Genomic DNA, 21,996 nt, shown 5'->3' on the forward strand with positions numbered 1-21,996 from the left:
ACTGTAACGTGTCTGGAATCCAGAAGAGTCACTTCTATGGAAACGCTAGAATAGACCGTTGCATAGGAAACAACATTTGATCTACTGTAGTTCTAACAGGAATCTCCACGGTTACGACGAATACGCGAAGCGTTCCTACAGAGACAACGCAATAACAATGGGTTGTGGGATGTCGTATGAAGAGACAACCACTAGTTGAACTGTCCTATAGGATTTATTGCAGCTGCACAGTATACACAGACGGATAACAACAGTAGTGAACTGCTTGAACACTGAACTGGTATTGCAGAACGGTAGAACTAGACTGTCACTGTAACTCAATGTATCTTCTTATGTAGCCTGGAGTCGGACATATAGAAAACGGTTACGTAATAGGTACTGCTGTTGCCAGATACCGTGTTTACAAGTTCCCTGACAACCGCTGTTTACTCGCTTTTGCCTAGCAACCGTTGTTTACTCGTTGTTGCTAAGCAATGACGCTTGCGTATTTACACTTGCTTGAATGTGGGCAGTTCCCACAGGGTCATTGCGTAGGAAACGCGGAACCGACAAAGCAACGTTTCCACAGTTACAACAGCGGGGTTGAATGCATTCGCTCAGTTAGTCTGGAATTAACCGCCGAGGAGGACAGTGGATAATTATTGTACTCGTGATTATATAAGTGAAGTGTCCAATAAAGAAGGCTCTACTGAATTTGAGACCTACATTGATTTACTTGTTGCGGGACATACGGAAAACACATAACAATATGTTAATCAAGTATTTGCCTGATGATTGTTATTAATAGCCGAAACATGTAGCAGAGCCAAACTAGGCACTGACCTTAATATAGTTGTGATGTGACGCTTTTAATAAAGAAGTTGTATATTATAACACAACAGGCTGCATGAAATGAAGAAAGACCTGTTTATGCCCACCGCCATCTACTTACTTCGGTTGCCGCCCAGTTCCTACTGGCTCCTTGCTTTTCTACTCTCTACTGAAAATGGAGGTAGTATTACCGGACTGCACCAATTACATCCCAGAAGATAGTGCTGTTCATAGTCGCTGCTGCCAGAGTCACGTATTCAACGAATAATTATGTGTTAATTCTCTTAAATTTAAAATAGGAACTAATAATTATGCTGCGTTTGCAATGTTAAAAGGCGACTGTGGATGCCTACTTACAGTTTCCTGTAGTACTATGCACAGGTGGAAAAAGCTGCTTTGGTAATCTAATGAGCGTTCATGCAGCCAACGAACTTAAAGAATACAGGATACAGGCGTGTACTACAGACTTGTTGGTCCCAGAACCAAGCTGAGGTTTATTTTCCTCTTGAGAAATTGAAACGTAATAATTCTCTTAGGATCCGTATAACGCCAGCTGGACTGCGTCGGGCAGGCAACAGGACATGGCACTTGTAGATGCATAAACTTGTAGTCTTTACTTGGAAGAAAATGGAACTAACATAAGAATTTAAATAATAACTTATTCTCCAAATTTATAAATTTGAAGACACAACTCATTGCAGTATTTTTTATATATATTGTCGCGTATCGGGCGTATATCGCGACAAATAACTTCACGATGTATTTGATATAGCGAATTTTATTTCACATTCGCACTTACAATCACCCAAATTACAATCTGACGATTACTGCTATCTGCAGTATCACAATTAGCACACTCCAAATGCCACAATACAACTGACTGGCTGACTTTACGTCTCGACTCGGCGACTGTTACTTTATAACTCGGCGGCTGTTACAGTAGAACTGACTGTGAATAGCCTTCGCTGCTCCCTATGTAGCCTCGATCGGACAATACGGGAAAACGGCCACGTAATAGGCACCCTTGCGCTAGCCACGCTGTCCGGTTACGTCACCGCTGTTGATTCGCCTTGCATAGTTACCCGGTTACGGGGCTCGGCTATCTTCGGCTCCGCTCGGCTCTCTTCGGCTCCGCTCGTGACGTCACCGCGCATAGCGGCCAGGATGCGGGGTGATTACTCGCCTATCACGCGAGCGTTACGTTACCGCTGAGGGGTGGGAGGGGTCAACATGTCACAATATTAATAAACTCTCTTTATCATTGCATATATTTTATTCCCTAATAAATTTTGATCTGGGCGCAGATAACTTTTAAGCCCCAAAATTTTCATGTAGTTTATGTTAAATATGTAGGTAAAGGTAAAGCTATCCCTGTAACAGGCCGTGGAGGTCCATAAGGTTGTGATACGTCGAGGCTCCCACAGTCGGCCCACAGAAGGCTGTAAGATTGTCAGCTTGAAGTATCGGCCGCCCTTTACTCCTCCAGGGCCATAGTGCAAGTAGAAGGATTATGTCAACAGAAAAATCGTATGACATCCGGAATCGAACCCGCGACCATCCGGGATGTAGCATAGTATCTCAACCAACTACGATACCTCATGCCACCTATGTCAGACGCACTTATTACAAAAGAGGTAGTCGCTGTATACAACTGGAGGCGATTGAGCGTCAGGGAGGCTGGAGTCTGCCCAAGCAAATCATGGAAACTTCTTATTTGCTCCTTGAAAGTCCTCCTCATACGATTTCTTGTGATGGTTCCTCCACCAGACTGTTAGGCCCGTGCGCACTGCCATTTTCAGTGCATCCATCTGCCTGAGCTTCCTGGCTGCTTCCTCCTGAACAGCTTCTTCCTCTCTCCTTCCGCTGCCACTTCCTCTTTATATCCCCCTCTGCTTGCCTACGACCCAATCGTGAAACTTTTCTCCCACGTTCCACCGTCCCTTTGCTTTCCAGTATATCGCTTCTCAGGGCCAGCACAAATTATTCGTTCCTTTGTTCGCTTTGTTTCGCGTTGAGTTCCTTTACAGGCCTATACGCGCGGCTCTCTTTCATTGACTCCTGATTTTTGCTGGTTATTTGATTATTGTACATTTCGACTCTGGAGAAGGAAGCAGTACATTCCTCCGAAACGTCGGTGAATTTCTACCGGACTTCACAATGACAGATCCCCAAGATAGTTAGTTACTTATTGGAGAGGGCGGGTTTCCCCATGCACTTAGACCAGTATTGGTCCATTGTGCTTCCCTCTATGATATTCTACCAGTCTCTATACCCTACCGATATTGGTGCGTACCATCAGTCCCGCCGAGCCAGCGAGTTCGGCCTCCACTAGCTTGGCGGTGTCTATAATGCTTCCCCCATCTATCAGAGCTCTTAGAGACTACTGTTGGGCGGGAAATGTCCTTGAATTTGGCTCAGTGATCTTCTTTGGAGATATGAGGTTCTTTTACTTGCCGTAAAGCTACGACACGTGACCCACGGCTTAAAGTCCCTCCCGGAAGACTTGTTCCCTGAATTTTTCCGCCCTTAAAAATTTGAACCCGCGTACCACGAGTCATGAGGTGGGAACGTTACCTCTAGACTACGGAGGCCGCTAATTCGCAAGATAACTTTCTAAATGATTTCATTGCTTGTTTTCTGTGATTATGCAAAGATTGGTATCTTCCTTGAAGAAAGGACATGTATTACGAGTCTGTACTCGCTGCGAAGCATGTGTCTTCGGCTGGCCCGTACATTTTCACTACAATCAGTAATCTGATTTAGCCTGGATAGGTTCAGCAAGATTTGTATGATACTGTATATTTTCAGAAGGTGCGACAAGTAGTACTGCCGATGGGCCTCAGATTGTTCAAAACGCCTATAGCGAGATATTCAAAATTGAATCTGATGAAAGTGTTAAGGAGCGTCGGCCTGCTTATCATTGTTTTTCCATTAATTGCATGTATCTGACAACAAAGTTCCCGCTGCAATAATTTTTATCCAAGGCAGGCGCAGAATTGGGAACAAATCGACACTCGTAAACAAATGTGTGGGCCGGTCACGGTAGCCGAGCGATCTAAGGCATGTACTGTCTTCGCTCGCTCGGAAGCCGGGGTCGTGGGTTCGGATGTTTCCTGTGAGGTACGAACTGAGTTCTTATATATTATTCTTATACACTGCCGGTCGCAGAAGCCGAGCGGTGTAAGGCATACACTGTCTTCGCTCGCTCGGAAACTGGGATCGTGGGTTCGAATCCCACTCAGGGCATGGATGTTTACTTTGTGTGTGTGAGTTTCCCTGTGTTTGTGTACAGGTAGAGGCCTTGTGACGAGCTGATCACCCGCCCAAGGAGTCCTACCGAATGTGTAAGATTTAGAAAAACCGAAGTGAACGGAGAAGTTCATGGAGGTAGGCCTAGGTCCACTGGGGCTGTAGTGCCAAGGGGGGGGGAACAAAACAAATGTGTGGGAGTAGTTACATGAGAATATTTTTGGTCTGGACATGGCGACTGGGAAGTAAGAAGAGATATATGCTTATAGAATTTTAATGAGGAAACCTGTTAGGAAGCGAATATATGGAAGGTCGATCAAACTGGAGGCTTCAATTGAAGTGGATCGTAACGAAATACATTATAATAATGTGAACTTGATTAAACTAACTCACATTCATGCGTTTTAATGTTTACTGTATTGAATATTAGGAATACGGTTTTAGGTGGAATGGCATATTATCTGGGTTCTTAAATATGAAATTCTATAGTCAGAGTCCATATGACCACATACAATACAACGCGGGAATTCTGCATACACCATAAGTTGTGAATAGAAATTTAAGGAAATCACATAACACATATATTCACAAGTAACTGCATTATCACTACAGAAGGTCTCGACGGTAATTCGCTGCACCCAACTTGCAACCCAGTTTAACGGTAGATAACGCATTTTACTGTCCCCCTTTCTTTCTTTTTTTCTTTCTTTCTTTGTACTTGTGTGCCGGCTTCGGTAGATCACATCATCAGGTGATTTTTCTGTTTGCTTTTGGGGAGACCACTGCACTGTTCACTTGTTAACAGTGCTCCCATGCACGTCAATGTTTAGCTCTATCTAATGACTAGAATGCTGTTGTTACACTCTTTTGCGGCTATCGTAGTTTTTGTGTGTCGTATTTCCTTTTCTTTGTGTCACTAGTGCAGTCTTTCCGTATACATACACAAGAGAAATACGACACACAAAAACTACGATAGCTGCAAAAGAGCAGCAAATTTAGGCAACAATTTCCTGCCCAAGTAGTTTCTAATGCCTCTGGTAGATGGGGGAAATATCAGGTACCGACGNGAGTACGACAGTATTCTAGTCCCTATCGAGTGTCTAGTATTGCTACTTCGTATTCGGTATGTCCGGTTTGTAATCTCGACCCTGCGATCAGCTGTCTTCTTCAGTCCTTTCTGATATGTATTCATACTTGAAATTAGGTAAGCATTTCCACACACTTTGTAATTAATTATTCACTGTCATCCTGCAATTTGACTTTATGTAACAAAAGCATTTGAGAAGCTTCGTGAAACGTCACCCAATCTTACTCCTAAGGTCGCGCTTAGTATAGTGTTTGGGGTAGAGAGCAACCCTGGTTCACGACGGGGATATATTTCTACAGTCAGAAGAAGAGCCTGCTGCAATCTAGTTCTGGCCCATAAGGATATTTCTGTAGACTCCCAGATATAAATGTTGATGGTGCTAGATGGCATTGTCATTCCCCTGAACCATATACGAGCCTCCAGCCACGTCGTACACTGTTATTTCAGAGTGTGTTTTTGGGGACGTACAGATTTTTGCTTTCAGTACATTCACGTGACACCTGACGCAACAGAGGTTTCCATGTCGATATGGATCATTCCCGAGCTGAAAACACGTGATTTAATTTTTGTTTGTAAGATTTGAGGTTTTCACGGCGGTGAATATGAAGAAAGCAGTCTTCTGGAATGTGGCGCCATGTAGATGTTGTGTTAACCGACGTTTCGGAGGAAAGTATCGCCTCCATCTTCAGGGTAGAAGAAAAAAGAAGAAAATCCGCAAGCGAAGAACCAGCGAGATTAACTAGCAGATTAAGCATTAGTCTAAGACATTATCAAACTAGACGTTAAACTAATGTCTTGGTCTCCTAGTACCTGCTCTCGCTGGTTCTTCGCTTTCGGATTTTCTTCTTTTTTCTTCTACCCTGAAGATGGAGGCGATACGTTCCTCCGAAACATCGGTGAACACAATATCTACACGGCGCCACATCCCAGAAGACTGCGTTCTAATTTCTGTACATTCCGTTTTCTTAGGATTTTTCTTTATCATTGCCTAGTTGGAAAAGCGTCCGTACACATTTTCTTCATTTCCAAATAAAATATTATATTTTGCCATCATGTTGCATTTAAGTATCACTCGTACAGTTTTTCTTCCATCTATAATGCAATACACTTTCTATTTTAGATGACACCAAACTTACATTCACCTCACTAAAATGTCAGTTTAAATGTTCTTAAAATGTCATTAATATGTGTTTTAATTACACAATATAATTCCGTCAACAAGGCAACTATTTCCATCACTCCTTCCCTTCACAACATGTTTCGGCCCCAAACGGCCATCAGCAGGTGTCTCACCTACGCCAAAACTGTTCCACTGTATAGAATGTCCACTTTTTCACATCATATAGAACTGCGATATATAGTGATTTGAAACCTTAGATGTTATAATAAATAACTTAGTTAACATTACATGAATTAGCATACACTCTAATTTACGTTCATGATTTGTTTATTCCGTCTTGCAGTGCATACACTTATCTATCTTCTTCTCTCACTTTCACTACATGTTTCGGCATAAGAATGCCATCTTCAGGTGCTACTCAATTCNTCTCTCTGTAATGTATAATATATTTTTAGTGCGACTTTGTCTTTAATTCTTGGACTATGCTGCCCTTGTATTACACATAATACTCGTGAAATCCACATTTCAGAAAGGCCATAAATGAGCTTTCCCATGTATGCCATAAAGCATTATATTGTCACTTGTATGAGTGACTCTCGACGGGGTTTTGGATAATTAGATTTATTGACCACTTACGGATTGTAACTACAAGTAATTACAACAGTCTCACTGAGTTATACACTCCAAATATAACTGTAACTACAGCACACATAAAGTCTTTTCAGTCTTCTCTAGTCGTTTCCTGGTAATGGGTTTTAACACTGTCTGCTTACGTCCTTACAGATCCCACAACGCCAACAACTGAACAACTGAACTCAGTCAAAGTCAAAGTTACTTTACGTCTGTCAATGTACCGCCAATCGGTTCGTCTTGGTGCCAAGCCCCATGAGACTCATGACCAGAATTGTTATTTTCAACTGAACCCTTGCGGTCGTAGTCCATATGTAACATCCTCTCTGGCAACAAGATGGATTTGTCTCGTACGAATATGCTTGGCCTTTCATCAAATATACGTATCCCACATATAACATGTTATTGAAAAATTTTACTTCTGCACTGTATACAAGTCTTCTGTCAGTGCAGGCTTTGCAAAACAAATCGTGCGTATCTTACTTATATTATGCTACAACGGCATCTTAGCCATTTGAACGGTCGTAAGCTTGACTACCGCCAAGTATAAATATCTTGTATTTTCCTGAACTCAGGGTCAGGTTAGGTAATGAGGTGTAGCCCATGATCCAGGCATTATTTCTGAACAACAATGCAGATTTCCACGATGTCAATGCCTCCATTCACACAGCTGGAACTGTTCAGTCATAGTTCGAAGAGCATGAAGTTGAACTCAGTATTTTCCCTGGCCAGCACAGTCACCAGATCTGAACATCATTGAACCACTCTGGTCAGTTTTGGAGACTAGAGCGAGGAACAGAATCCCACCTTCAACATTGCTAAAGAACTTGAAGATGTTCTTCAGCAAAATAGTTTAAAAATCCGCTGTAGACTGTTCAAAACTTGTACGAGTCCATTCCAAGAAGGACTGCAGCAGTATTGAAGGCAACAGTTGTACCAATACTATACTAATAAAGAAATATGTACGGTGTCTGTAGTGTTTCCATTGTTTTATCGAACCCTTGTATCTTCTACAAGCAAAACTAACACTGTATCATTGGATGGAATTATAAGATGACTTTCTTTGATGGACCTTGTATTCTCTTCCAAAGAGAGTTAATATATTTTATTTAAGTTTGGACTTGGTAAGCTTAATGCGTATCGTGGAATGAAAATTAATATTATGCATCAGGGATCGTCAGTTGATCGATAAGTACGTATAGCTTATAAGTGACACCATAAGAATTTACTGGAAAATTGGTGGAAATTGACGCTGATTGCGAATAATTTTGCACCAGGTGCTCTCACACCAAGACGTTTTCCAAAATATTTTGGCATACACTGTCTCACATAAACATAAATGTACCAAAATTTTCGCAGAAAACGTCTTCACTACTTACGTCTGAACCTCGCAATTAATACGAGACTCGAACTACGTGTCACAGGGACGAGATTCAGTTCATAGAGCAGAAATCTTTGCATGCATTATCACTATGGGCGAACAATCAATTATCTGCTTTGAATAATTTAAAATTCTCATGGGCATCCAACACCCTTCCGAGAGCATCGAGGGTCCAAAGACATGCGGTTAGTGTTCCCTACTAAAATGCAAATTGTCGTTTTTAGGTTTAAGAGAGGACGAATATGTTACTCTCCCTTCCAACAAGAGCGAAAAGTTGCACTCCAGTTTAGAGAGCGTCTGCTTTCAAAGTGTATTCTGTATGACTTGTCACCGAACGTCGCGGTGGTAGCACGTAGGACTACTGCTTCATTTTATTCTTGAAATTCCAATTTCAAATCTCGGTCCTGAAACAGACTCCTCTGACTGAGCCTTAGTCCTCATTTACTCCAGGTAGGTGTCAGAACGGTATCTACAAGTGGGCCATGCCAGCTTCCTTTAACAACCCCTGGCATTTATTACTCAGTAATCATCTTATCATCAACACGACATCCAACTAACTTCCCTACTCTGTAACTATCCGAGTTCCGAGTCAGAGATGAAGCCATAAACTTGAAGACTGATTATATGATACTGTGCCGATCACAGTGACCGCACGGTCTAAGGCGCTCGATAGCTGGGATCGTGGGTTCGAATCCCACTCCAGGAATGGATGTGTGTACGTTTATTCTGTGTTTATGTAGTTCTGTGTGTAAGTAGCGGCCTTGTGACGGACTGATCCCCCGTCCAAGGAGTTCTACTGAATGTATGTAGGATTAAGAAGCTGAAAAAGCGACCAAGGCCCAAATGGCTGTAGAGCCATAGAGAAAAAAAAATATGGTAATGTGCTAATGTGAATTATAGAAAGCTTTTCTAAATGAATCATAAAGAAATATGTGGTTCTGCGAGCCATATTGGTCTCGATGCTCGTGCATTTCGGATACAAAGTTCATGACTGCCTCAGTTAGGTTTTCGTGACACGACGCTTTGGTATCCGGGTGTCCACTCGGTTCAGTGTGAAGGAAGCTGATTGCCCCAACTCCTCCATTTGTTGTCTGGAGGTTTCCTTCACTCCTGTGTGTTTCTCTTGCTGTGTCATTTGGGTAGGTTATCAGCGTGGCTCAGTACTTCGGGATAGAAGGAATTTTAGTTTTAGCCTTTTTTATATATCCGTCTTTCAGCACCATGGTTTAAACCTTGTTTCATTAGTGTACCTCTTACTTACGGAACTGAGCCCTTCTTGAGGAGATAGTGTTTTTTTTATCTCTAGTGGGGTGAGACTAATTCCCTTGTACTGCGGCCACTTCTGGTCTATTGTACCAGCCCCAGATGATAGGTGAGGGTGATTGTGGAGCAATTGGTGGAATGAAGATTGGCACGGGAAACCGAAGTACTCGGAGAAAACCTGCCCCAGCGCCACTTTGTCCACCACAAATCCCACTTGACCAGACCCCGGGATCGAACCCGGGCCGCTGCGGTGGGAAGCCAGCGACTAACCGCTTGAGCTATGGCGCTGCCGAGGAGATAGTGTATTTCTTACTATTATTTTTAATTTCTGTACTTCCCAAGAGGTGTCCTCATCAAAATGTTGTCCGAACTACACGTCCAGTCGATCTCAGAACCCTTAGTGGAACTTTCAGACAATACCAGTAGGCAAGGTTTATACAGCAGGATGAATGAGAACGCGAAGATTACAGATAACATTAGCTCGGGAATGTTTAGAGATGATAATGAAGATGATGATAATGATGATAAATTGACATCCTGATTCTCGTTCAAAATAATTGTCTTGTTTGTCTTGAGATTTCCCACAACAAAGCATCAAATTTAAGGGTGTTTGAGAACAGTTTGCTAAAGAGAATATTTGCACCCGAAGGGAGAAAGTGATGGGAGGCTGGAGAAAATTGCGTAATGAGGGGCCTGACTGAGGGTGTTTGAGAACAGGGTGTTGAGGAGAATATTTGGACTGAAGAGAGATGTAGTGACAGGATGTTGGAGAAAACTGCATAATGAGGAGCTTCATAACTTGTACTCTACTCCAAGTATAATTAGAATGATCAAGTCAAAGCGGATGAGGTGGGCAGAGCATGTAGCACGAATAGGGGAGAAGAGAAATGCATATAGGATATTGGTGGGGAAGCCAGAAGAAAAGACACCGCTGGGAAGACTAAGGCGTAGGTAGGTGAACAATGTTAAAATGGATCTTAGAGATATAGGATTGGATGATATGGATTGGATTGATCTGGCTCAGGATAGGGACTAGTGGAGGGATCTTGTGAACACGGCAAAGAACCTTCGGGTTCTATAAAATACAGGGAAATCCTTGAGTAGCTGCACAGTTTGCGGCCTCTCAAGAAGGGCTTAACTCCATGAGAGAGAAGGTGGGGCCTCATAGATTGAACTCTTCACCAGATACTATGACGTTTATCAAATCAGGAAGGATGAATGTATTGGGGCGTGTAGCACGTATGGAAGAGATGAGAAACCCAGACACGATTTTAATCAGACGATCATAAGAGAAGAGACTGCTTGGGAGACCTAAGCGAATAAGACAAAATACGTTTTAAGACGTGAACTTTGTTGATATTTTCTCAGGGTAGACTCCAATGACGAGCTTTTGTTCAACGCATTAGTGAAACCTCAGAATCCATAAAAACAGGGCATTTCAGGGCTAGCGGTGTAACTATTGATGACAACCTTGTACTGTGTGTTTAATTAATAAAGCACATTAACAAACATGCTGGAATCTAGAGGAAAATTCGTCCATGGTGTTTACAGTGTATTAGTCCATTTTCCACCTGGTTCGTAGCCTGCCAGTTCGCTGTAAGAGAAAGACCTGCATGTGTATAAGAGGTAACCGCAAGTGGCAGTTCCCACACGAAGGGAGAAATGAAATGAAGAAATGGAACATTCTTTCTTGTCTCCAAAAGGAGTTTTCTTACAATGACATGACATCAGTTATATTACAGAACCGACATCTCAACCCGCATAAACTGGTAACTAGTTGTGGCTGGAAGATGTGATAGAGACTGTGCTTGAAAAGAAGGCAGTCCCCTGCCCTCTCGAAGCGCCATTCTTGTGGACTGCATTAGTTTCCGTGGCTCTGTCACTGACATTACAGTCGCCATCCTCCGGAGGAGTCTCTGGAGCAGTGCTGGGCAAACTGTGTGGTTCATGCCTACAGACTACGGCCCCTGCAGAAGGTCACGGTCTAGTGAGTACCGGTTTTACTTCGTATTCGGGTTCAGATCTCGTCTCATAGATTGACGTCCTGACTGATGCTTCTCCTATGTGGATTTTCTACCGTTCTTCGGGAAAAATACCCGGCTAGTAGGTCCGTCTTAAGTTAGACCACAATCGCTTCCCACCACATGGTCTTCAGTTTAATATTCATTAATAATTCCGTTATTTCACGCTAAATAGGCCGAGGTACTACTGAGAATGGCGGGGGCCACTATGATACAGGCCAGAAGGTCGCGGGTTCATTTATCGACGAGGTCGATAGATTTCTCAATTGACGTAATCCTTCCAGCCACACACTGCCCTGGGGTCGACTCAGCCTCTAACCGAAATACGTACAAGGGATTTTTCTGGGGAGTAAAGAGCCGTCTGCGCGGAAGACTCACGACCTCACCGCCATCCGCGAGCCGATTGTCTAGAAAATGTGGGACCTCGACGTCTCACAACACTATGAGTCTCCACGGCCTGTTACAGGAATAGTACTGATAGTGTTGACTACGTCCCGTGAAAGTCAGTCGATACGCAACGGTATTTAGTTATTAGAAAAGCGACCCTTTGTTCATTTTTAATTTCTCATTTCTGTAGTCGTGGATAAATCAGATAAAAATACAAACATTGACGGAAAATTAAGTTTTTGAGGATCCCCAGTGGGTCTATATACAGAGTGTCCCAGGAGGAATGTGCCAAACTTCGGGAGGGTGTTCGTTATGTTAAAGTATGCCGATATAACCCAAAACACCTAAGTCCAAAGTTGAACGGTTACGGAGATAATGGCCAGGGAAGTGTGAAAATTTTGATCGGTGTTACACACTTGTTGATTATAAAATACATATTGAAACAGGCAGGACTATGTGGTTTCTGTAATGTTAATAATGTACGTAACATCAAACTAACTTGTGAGTGACATGAAGCCATTAAATTGAACTACAAAAACTCGTACGCCATGTCAAAGTTGTCGTTAAGAGTTCCAAGCACTATACATGACACATGAATGGCAAGCGCTGACGTAACATTGCTGACTGCGCGTTCTGGTATGCGAGTGTATGGGGCTAACGTGAGCTTCCATCACCACACTCAAGGACAAACGTAGATAAGACATGCCAGCTGACAGGTACAGTGCGTGGACCCGCCAGAAGACCACACTTTTCTCGGGCCATTATCTCCGTAACCGTTCAACTTTGGACATAGGTGTTTTGGGTTATATCGGCATACTATAACATAAGGAACACCCTTCCTTTGTTTGGCACATTCCTCCTGGGACATTCTATATTCGTACTGTTAATTCCTCGGAACTCTAGCCGTGGTAGAAGGGAGATGCCATCTATCGCGGAGCTGGGGATGTTGGGGGGGGGGCAGTCTTATCAGCTTACGTCAACGTTTGGAATGTAGCGTCTTGGAGTGCTGTCAGGTGTATAGTACGTTGTGTATCTACTCCCCGTCTCCGTAGGCAATGCTTTCCACTCGGGGAGTAGCTCTGAACGTCACCACAGCTTCGCGTGCTCCACAACAGCGTTTACATTTCCGCGCGGGTAAAGTTACGAGGCACTAGCTATACCTTTCAGTGGCTGTGGGAAAATCGAGGGAGAGACCTTGCAGATACGATTTAACCCGTGTGTTAAAATCAATCTCATGTTGAATCGTCGTTGAATTAATTCTTAATTAGGTTTAATGCTAGTGGGGTGGGACTAAGTCCCTTGTACTGCGGCCACTTCTGTCTTATTGCACCAGCTCCAGATGATAGGTGAGGGTAATTGTGGAGCATTTTTTTTCCTTGGCACTACAGCCCCAGTGGGCCTAGGCCTACCTCCATGAACTTCTCCGTTCACTTCGGTTTTTCTAGATCTTTACACATACGGTAGGACTCCTTGGGCGGATGATCAGCTCGTCACAAGGCCTCTACCTGTACACAAACACAGAGAAACGCGCACACACAAAGTAAATATCCATGCCCTGAGTGGGATTCGAACCCACGATCCCGGTTTCCAAGCGAGCGAAGACAGTACATGCCTTAGACCGCTCGGCTACCGTGTCTGGCTGTGGAACAATTGGTGGAATGAAGATTGGCAGGGGAAACCGAAATACGCGGAGAAAACCCAACCCAGCGCCACAAATCCCACTTGACCAGACCCAGGATCGAACCCGTGCCGCCGCCGAAGTGGGAAGACAGCGACTAACCGCTTGAGCTATGGCGCGGCCTAAAATGAAATACAAACAGCACGTGGTGTTCCTAAGCGGTCACTCTTCGAAATACTAACCACGCCCAATGTTATTTAACTTCGGTGATCGGACGGGAACCGGTGTTTTCAACGTGATATTGCCGTTGGCTAAATAGGTTTGATGAGGTGTTCTCTATATTGTAGTCTGCATAATTAACAGCGGCGTTCTTTGGCTATGATAAGATAACTTATATTTGTAAAGTCAGTAAAAGTTTCCCGTATCGAATTTCAGCAAACTCGGCGGGAGAATTTGTGGAATACGTGGATGTTTCTTTTATGATGATGTGTAGACTAGGCTATATTATATGTCTATATGTGCTGAAAGTCGCAAATTCACGACATATTTTGGCTGGAGTTTTCAGTGTCAAATTTCAGAAAATTCTGCGAAATGGTTTATGGGATACATAGAAATCTCCATTTATGACCTTGTATAAACTAGGCTTTGTTTTGTTTCAAATTACCGAAACTCGGAGCTAAAGCACTACATTGTTATGTATTCTGATATTTTTGTCAAAGTTGGAATGTTTCCTGCTCCAACCCAGTAGCAAGTGGATCAGAGTTCTTGTCCTGAGTAACGAGCAGCATGTAACAGGGATTCAGTGTCGAGACTATACAGACTCGATGATATAATAATAGACCTGTAAAGAGCCATATTTACCAAGTTCTCCCTAGCGGCTTCTTCCCTTCAGGTTTTCCGACTGTAATTGTAATAACATTGTGACGAATTTACAAGGAAACGAATTAATTAGTAACTAAATACATTACTAGTTAGATAACTAACAAAATTAGTAACTAATAACAACTATGTAAGATTTGAGGCTTTCACGGCGGTGACNACAACTTTTATAAATAATTAATTGACAGCTATATTGCTTAACTAAGCAGTTCTGTGGCCCAGAATCTTCCTTGAGTACTAACAGATAGTAGGAGATGGGATAGCGCAGTCGATATAGAGACTGGCTACGGGCTGGATGACCGAGGGGTCGGAGTTCAAGTCCCGGTGAGGACAAGAATTTTCTCTTCTCCACATTGTCTAGACTGGCTCTGGTGCCCACCCAGGCTTCTAGCCAATGGATATCGGGGGTTCTTTCCCCAGGGGGTAAAGCTGTCAGGACGTGAAACTGCTCACTCACCCCCAACTAATAACGAGGTCAAGAAAATGTGGATCTATACATCCACTCTCCATTACGTCTTCATGGCGTAGTGCTTAATTAGTTAAGCACAGGGACAACTTTACCTTACCTTACCTTACCTTAGTTACAAATAGTTGCTTAGATGAATAGAAACTTCCGGCTCGTGGATGCTCATGGCAGGGTGCATTCTCATAAAGTAATTCTTTGAATTTGAAATTCTTCTGTCCGTGTACTTCATAAGAATTCCAATTGGGTTTTCACTCCAAATACCATGTGCAGTTCTTGTTTGTCTATGCTACCTGCCCCGTATTTGTAATCTTATTGGTTTAATTACCCTTACGATACTTGGTAAGGGTTATGAATTGAAATAAGTCTACTGTGTTGTTTGGACCGCGCCATAGCTCAAGCGGTTAGTCGCTGGCTTCCCCCCGTGGTGGCACGGTTTCGATCCCGGGTATGGTCAAGTGGGATTTGTGGTGGACAAAGTAGCGATGGGGCGTGTTTTTTCCCAGTACCTCGGTTTCCCCTGCCAATCTTCATTCCACCAGTTGCTCCACAATCACCCTCACCTATCATCTGGGGCTGGTACAATAGACCAGAAGTGGCCGCAGTACAAGGGACTTAGTCCCACCCCACTAGCATTAAAAAAATGTGTTGTTTTGTACATCCATGTATTGCGTAACCGCCCGATATTGTAAGTATTCTCGTTTGCATTTTGTAACCGCGAGCATAAAAAATGTTTTTAAAACGTATTATCTCTCTCTCTCTTTCAGATTCGAGGCAGAAAAAGGTGACGTTTATGTTCACACCTGACGATACAATGGCGCACAGGCAGCTGAGGGAGTCCTCATCGTCGTCATCAACCTACATGGCGGTGAGTTCAAAACAGGGATACCCAAACTTTGTTTTATGTTTCTGTCAAATGTTGATTTGCTTGCGCCAATGTACTGGGCATTGATTCTCTTTCTGTGCAGTTTCTTTCAGTGGTCATCGAGTTTCGACTTCGTGTATTGTCGTGAATTTAGTAGTTACTGTTTTCTATGTCATTTTTGCTATGTTTCGAGAAAAATTACGCCAAATATTATGCTTGGTAATCGCCATAGAACTGAATTTCAGACGTTCTCTTCTGTTCAAAGATTTTACTTTCGGACTAATTTCGTTACCGAGGACAAGTATAGAGACTTGTTGCTAGGGAACCTGCATTTTCGTTACAGTGTTTGGTTCCAGTTGTGTCCTGGTTAGATCCAATCCGCCCGCTCCATCGCAGTTCCCTGAAATCAATTCTAATATTGTCCTACTGTCTACTCCCACACCTGTCAAATGTCTCTTCCATATAGGATTTTCGAGTTCGATCTTATATGTACTTTCGTATCCGCCTTGCTTTCTACTTGTCCTGCCCATAATGATAACTGATACACGAAATAGAGCTTTCTTATAACTATATTTGTAGTGAATTTTAAAGTATTTTCTTCCTCTCATGACTCACTGAACAGGAAACGGAAATAATGCATTGCTTGTGTCTCTTGTTTTATAATGACAATTGTTTATTGAAGCTAATTTTCATGTATTCTCTTCGTTCTGAGACATTCATAAATCTGTGATGTAATTAAATTCGCTTAGTGGGGGGTGGAGTCTGGGTCCACACGGCACGGCGGCCACTGATTGGCCTATTGTAGCCTGCCCCGGGTGATTATGACGATGGAGAATTTGGTGGAATGAAGATTGGCAGGGGAAACCGAAGTACTCGGAGAAACCCCGCACCAGCGCCACTTTATCCCCCACAAATCCCACTTGACAAGACTCGTACTCTAACCCGGGCCGCCGAGTTGGGAAGCCAGCGACTAACCGCTTGAGCTATGGCGCGGCCACAAGCTGTGAAGTGACAGGTCGCCATTTGTCTTAGCTGAAGTATTTAAATTATGCAAACTTCGGAACACCACACTCGGTGCTTGCGAATGGCTGGCCGGAATGTACTCTGCGGTGATGGAGCGTTTGACCCCGGCCGGCGCCCCATGCACCCCCTCCTCCTTATTTCATGACCTTAAGCTGTGTTTGCTATCGTGATCCATTGTAAGGTACGCTTACTCTTGCTACAAAGTTTGTTTGGGCCGTCTGAAGAAAAGAATGAGAAACCTCATGAGAGTCTGTCTCCGATCGAGATTAATTAAACCCAGGAACTGCCGTATACAAAGCAGGGGTGCTAACCAATTAAACGTGAGGCTCTGTTAGAACTGCTTAAAAATATTTTCCCATGCGAGAATACTTAATAAAATAAAGGTAAAATTGTCCCTGTGCTTAACTAATTAAGCACTACGCCATGAAGGCGTATGGGAGAATATGTGTATAATTCCATATTTTCTTGACCTCAGCTCTAGTTTGAGATGAGTGGTCAGCTTCACGCCCCTGCTGCTTTACCCCAAGGAAGGAGCCCCTGTTACCAATTGGATAGAAAGCTGGGTGGGCCCCAGAGGCTGTCTGGACGCTATGGAGAAAAAATTCTTGAGCCTAACGGAACTCGAACTCCGACCTCTCAGTCGTCCAGCCCGTAGCCAGTCGCTATACCGACTGAGCTATCCGGCTCTCTATTTAATGAAATAATGTGGCAGTTATGTGTGAATGTGTGCAGTGTGAGTGGTGTTACAGCCACGACGGCCAGTTTACTTTAACATTATTTATTAAGACATAGCATTTAGCGAAATTTTGTCGTGGAAACTACGTTTCGATGGGCAATATGATAAAGAAATACAAATCCACAGACGAGTTTACATCGCCCTGTACTCTTAGTGTTCTTCACAGTATTGTAACGTGTCGGGAATCCAGAAGAGTCACTTCTATGGAAACGCTAGAACAGACCGTTGCATAGGAAACAACAACCGCTCCATTGTAGTTCTAACAGGAGTCTCCATGGTTATAACAGAGGGTTCGTTGCATAGCAGCGACCGAGGTTATATAGCGGGGTTGAATGCATTCGCACAGTCAGTCTTCATCCTGCCGTCTAAGAAGTCAGTCTTGGAATATCCGTCGAAGAAGTCAGTCTTTGTCCAACCTTCGAAGAAGAGTGTCTTGAACATCCGTCGAAGAAGAGAGTCCAGTACCGCCGAGATATTGTAAGCAGTATTTGTAACACTGCAAGTGATGACAATTGCAAAGCGTGTGAGTGTATAAGTGAAGAACAATAAAGGTTCTACGGAATTTGAGACCCACGTGAATTTATTTGTAGCGTGACACACAAAACACGCTACAGTATTATTATTATTATTATTACTGGAGGGGGTGGGTTTCCCATGCACCGCGACCAGTGGTCTATTCTACGTCCCCCTATGATATTCTACCAGTCTCTATACCCTACCGGTACTGGTGCGTACTATCAGTCCCGACTCAGCCAGCGAGTTCTTCCTCTACTGGCTCAGCGGTATCTAGATGCTTCCCCCACCTACCAGAGGCGTTAGAGACTATTGTTGGGCCGGAAATGTCCTTACAAATTTGGCTCAGAGGTCTGCTTGAGACATGACGTTCTTTTACATGCCGTAAAACTACGACACGGGACCTACGGCTTGAAGTCCCTCCCGGAGGACTTGTTCCCTGAATTTTTCCGTCCTTAAAAATTCCACGACCTCCGCCTGGTTTGAACCCGGGTACCTAGAGTCATGAGGTGGTAACGTTACCCCTGGACTACGGAGGCTGCTCGTTCTTCACAGTATCGAAATCACTGCTACATAATTAATGTTTCTTAAAAAAATACAAATTGTAATCATTATGTATGCCTCTGGCAAGATGCAGGATTTTCTGGTTGACACTGGCAATGCAAACTTCGGTTCAGTGTGAAGTTGGCTTTCATGTCGGACCGCTTCCAGAGCACGCAGTAAACCTGTTACAGTAACTATACACGTCAAAATGAAATAGTTTTTCGTTTTTCGTCTTAAATCTTCAGTAGTTCTCATTGTAGTTATGTTATTTGTATTCATACGTATTACGGTCCTCTGGATTTTGGCATGGCATGGAATTTCGGCATGAAGGCATCCACTCAAAACAATGTGTTCGTTCTTTTTGGCGGAGTCGCGAAAATGGACCGTTCCGTTTGATAGAAAATTTGACGTTTGCGCAGTTGAAGCAGGTTAGTCTGCTGCACGACAAATCTTTTGGCAAGTATGAGAACTGTCCACCTCACATTCCCCTCTCTTGCGCGACCTACGTAATTTCTTGTGCTAGGTTATCTAACATGCTACCTCCATCTTCAGGGCTCAAAATACTTCTTGTCCTCAGAAATTGCATTTTCACCTAAATATTGATTTTTACTTTTTTTAATTAGGAGCCAGGATAACTAACTCTATATAGCGAGGGCTACGGGCTGGACGGCCGGAGTTAAATTGCCGGCAGGGCCAAGAGATTTTTCTCCTCTCCACAGTGTCCAGTGGCACCGGAGTTAAAGCGGCTGGAGTGTGAAGCTGACCACTCATCTTCGCCTAGGGTCGAGCACAGGAATGCTGAAGTATACTCCACTGTCCCATATATCTTCATGGCTTGGTGCTTAATTAATTAAGCAAAGGAACTACTTTACTTTTACCATTTATTTGTTTATATGTAATTACACCTCTGCAAACATGGATAAAGGACTATGGACCTATTATCAGTACCGCAGACCTAACTTCTGTTCGTATTTTACCTGCCCCTGAATTGGAATTAGTAATGTTGATGTCCGTAATTGAATTATGGGACAGACGGACAGACTCACGTAACTCAGGTTAGTAGGATTTCGAAGGATATTTTAGGAAACAGAGTCTAACAGGCAGAGGCAGTAGAGCTGATTGTCCTGTGCGGTGGAGCGCCATGTTTGGACAGGAAGCAAGCTCCGAGCTTATCTAAAAGTTCAAACCACGTGGCGAAGTGAGGCGAGCCGCAGAGCAATCTGCCTAACTAGCAGGCGCTCCTGAATTAATACAATAGATTCAGGAGAGCAAAGATGTATTCAAAATAGGTAGCCTCCTTTGAGAAACATCAGTGAAATGCAGTGTTTGATGTCGGCAGTTTCAAATATGAAAGTTAAATGTTCTTATTATTTAAGAGGAAATATGCACATCGAATCATTGTCTCGCTGCCATTATCAGGAGCATCCTCATGCTCGAGTAGCAACGGTTAGAAATTCTGTGTGCAGAAGCTGCCACGTTGTCTGAGAAACGTGGTGTCAGATATGCATATCAGTTTCAGTTGAAAGTTAACATTTGTCTTCCAGGCAAACGGCAGAACTAATTCGCAGGAATCCACTGCCAGTCTGGCTTCGGCAGACCTGTCCTTTCGGCTACTGACATATCCACTCTTTCTAAATGGAATGGAAAAATTTGGTACTGTGTATCTTTGTACGTGTGTCAGAATACGGAATCTGAGTCATTGTCAAATATTTTAGTTCTTTGAATGGATAATACGAAATTATCCATTTTCGCCTAATATTTTATTAAAATAAATTGTAAAGTATAAACAGCAAAGTAAAACTATCCCTGTACAAGGCCGTGAAGGCCCATAAGGTTGTGAGACGTTAAAGTTCCCACACTATCTAGTCAGTCGGCTCAAAGATGGCGGTAAGGTTCATCAAAGAAGTTAATTTAATTGTTGGGTGATGCTTACGAAGACAAAAGGAAAACAAAGAATTTGTTATGTTGAGATCATGTTTATCTATGACATCCTGTCAGGGCCTAAAGCACTGGACAGATTTTCTTAAAATTTCATTTAGGATATTTTCGCTAAAAATTTTTTGGAAAGTTATGATTTTTATTCACATCAACTATAATAAACACTCCAGACCATATATGGACTATTTCATGTACACCATGAAACTCTGCACAGATTCTATTGAAATTCGATGTGGGAGACTTTCACTAAAAGTTATTCCGAAATTAAAGTTTTTTAAATATTGATCCATAACGCCATAAATATAATTTTTCATGTAAGCCTATATCATAAACACTATTTAATGTGGGAGACTTTCGATAAATGCTGTCTGAAGTTCCTGTTTCGGCCCATTTTGATTCATGGAATAGTTTAGTGTAGCTAAGACAATGGGGGCACGCTGTAGAGTAGTTGATTGAGATACTGAGCTACAAGCAGGAAGGTCGCGGATTAGATGCCCGAAGAGATCATTAGATTTTTCAGTTGACCTAATCATTCCAGCCGCTTTATGGTCCTGGGGTCGACTGAGCCTTAAACAGAAATGAGTACCAGGAATCTTACTAGGGGTAAAGGGAGGCCGGTGCATAAGGCTGAAAACTTCACCGCCATCTGTGAGTCGACTGTCTAGAAGATATGGGAGCCTTGGCGTCTCACAACCCTATGGGCCTCCACGGCCTGTTACAGGGGTAGTTTTACCTGTCGGGAATGGAACCGACTGACCTACCCCGCGTAAATAAGAACTTGTTACGCCAGAAAGGGTGGCCTGCTGATGCTGTCTCTCTCAGCTTGGCACGGACCGCATAGAAAACGTCGTTTGTTATTGTTGTAGTTCTGTTGTTGCCGTGGGAACGTGTTTGTTTACGAAGCCGTTACTCAGTAACGGCTGCGTATATTTGCTTATTCCGCTGTCGTTGCCAGCAACAGGTTTACATGCAGGAATATACACATATATATTAAGAACATATATAATTATAACCTTTTATGGTCATCATTAACAAAGTTCGTAAACAATTAAACATTAACAGAGCAATTTAACCTCTTAACTGACTTAAGAAAGTTAATACACTGTACGAAACAAACACTGAGTTTTTCTTTCCATAAATTTCGTGTCAAAAAAGTACGGCATGATATCCTACATATTTTCTGCTATTTACTGCAATGGCGCCGCATGGCGGTAACAGTTGTAAATACCAAACACTGATGAATGACTGGTGCGTTAGACCTGAACAGTACGTGGCTTCCTGCTGATGAAGTAGCGTCTGAGATATTATGTTTCATGCTTGATAACTCACATGGTCCCCTAGGAATAACCAGGTAGACAGGACGAAAGGAAACAGGTGAGGCAGAAGGATATTATATTATACTATAAATTTCTCTCGATGAATCAAAATAAAGACGAATAAAAAATGGGCACAAAGGAAAGAGGAAGAAAT

General features: G+C 43.0%; 1 pseudogene; it reads right to left on the reverse strand.

The window, feature by feature from the left end:
- Window positions 1-13,759: 13,759 nt before the first annotated feature.
- LOC111872840 lies at window positions 13,760-13,878 on the reverse strand (annotated as a pseudogene).
- Window positions 13,879-21,996: the final 8,118 nt, after the last annotated feature.

Source organism: Cryptotermes secundus, unplaced genomic scaffold, assembly GCF_002891405.2.
Source record: "Cryptotermes secundus unplaced genomic scaffold, Csec_1.0 scaffold79, whole genome shotgun sequence".
NCBI lineage: Eukaryota > Metazoa > Arthropoda > Insecta > Blattodea > Kalotermitidae > Cryptotermes > Cryptotermes secundus.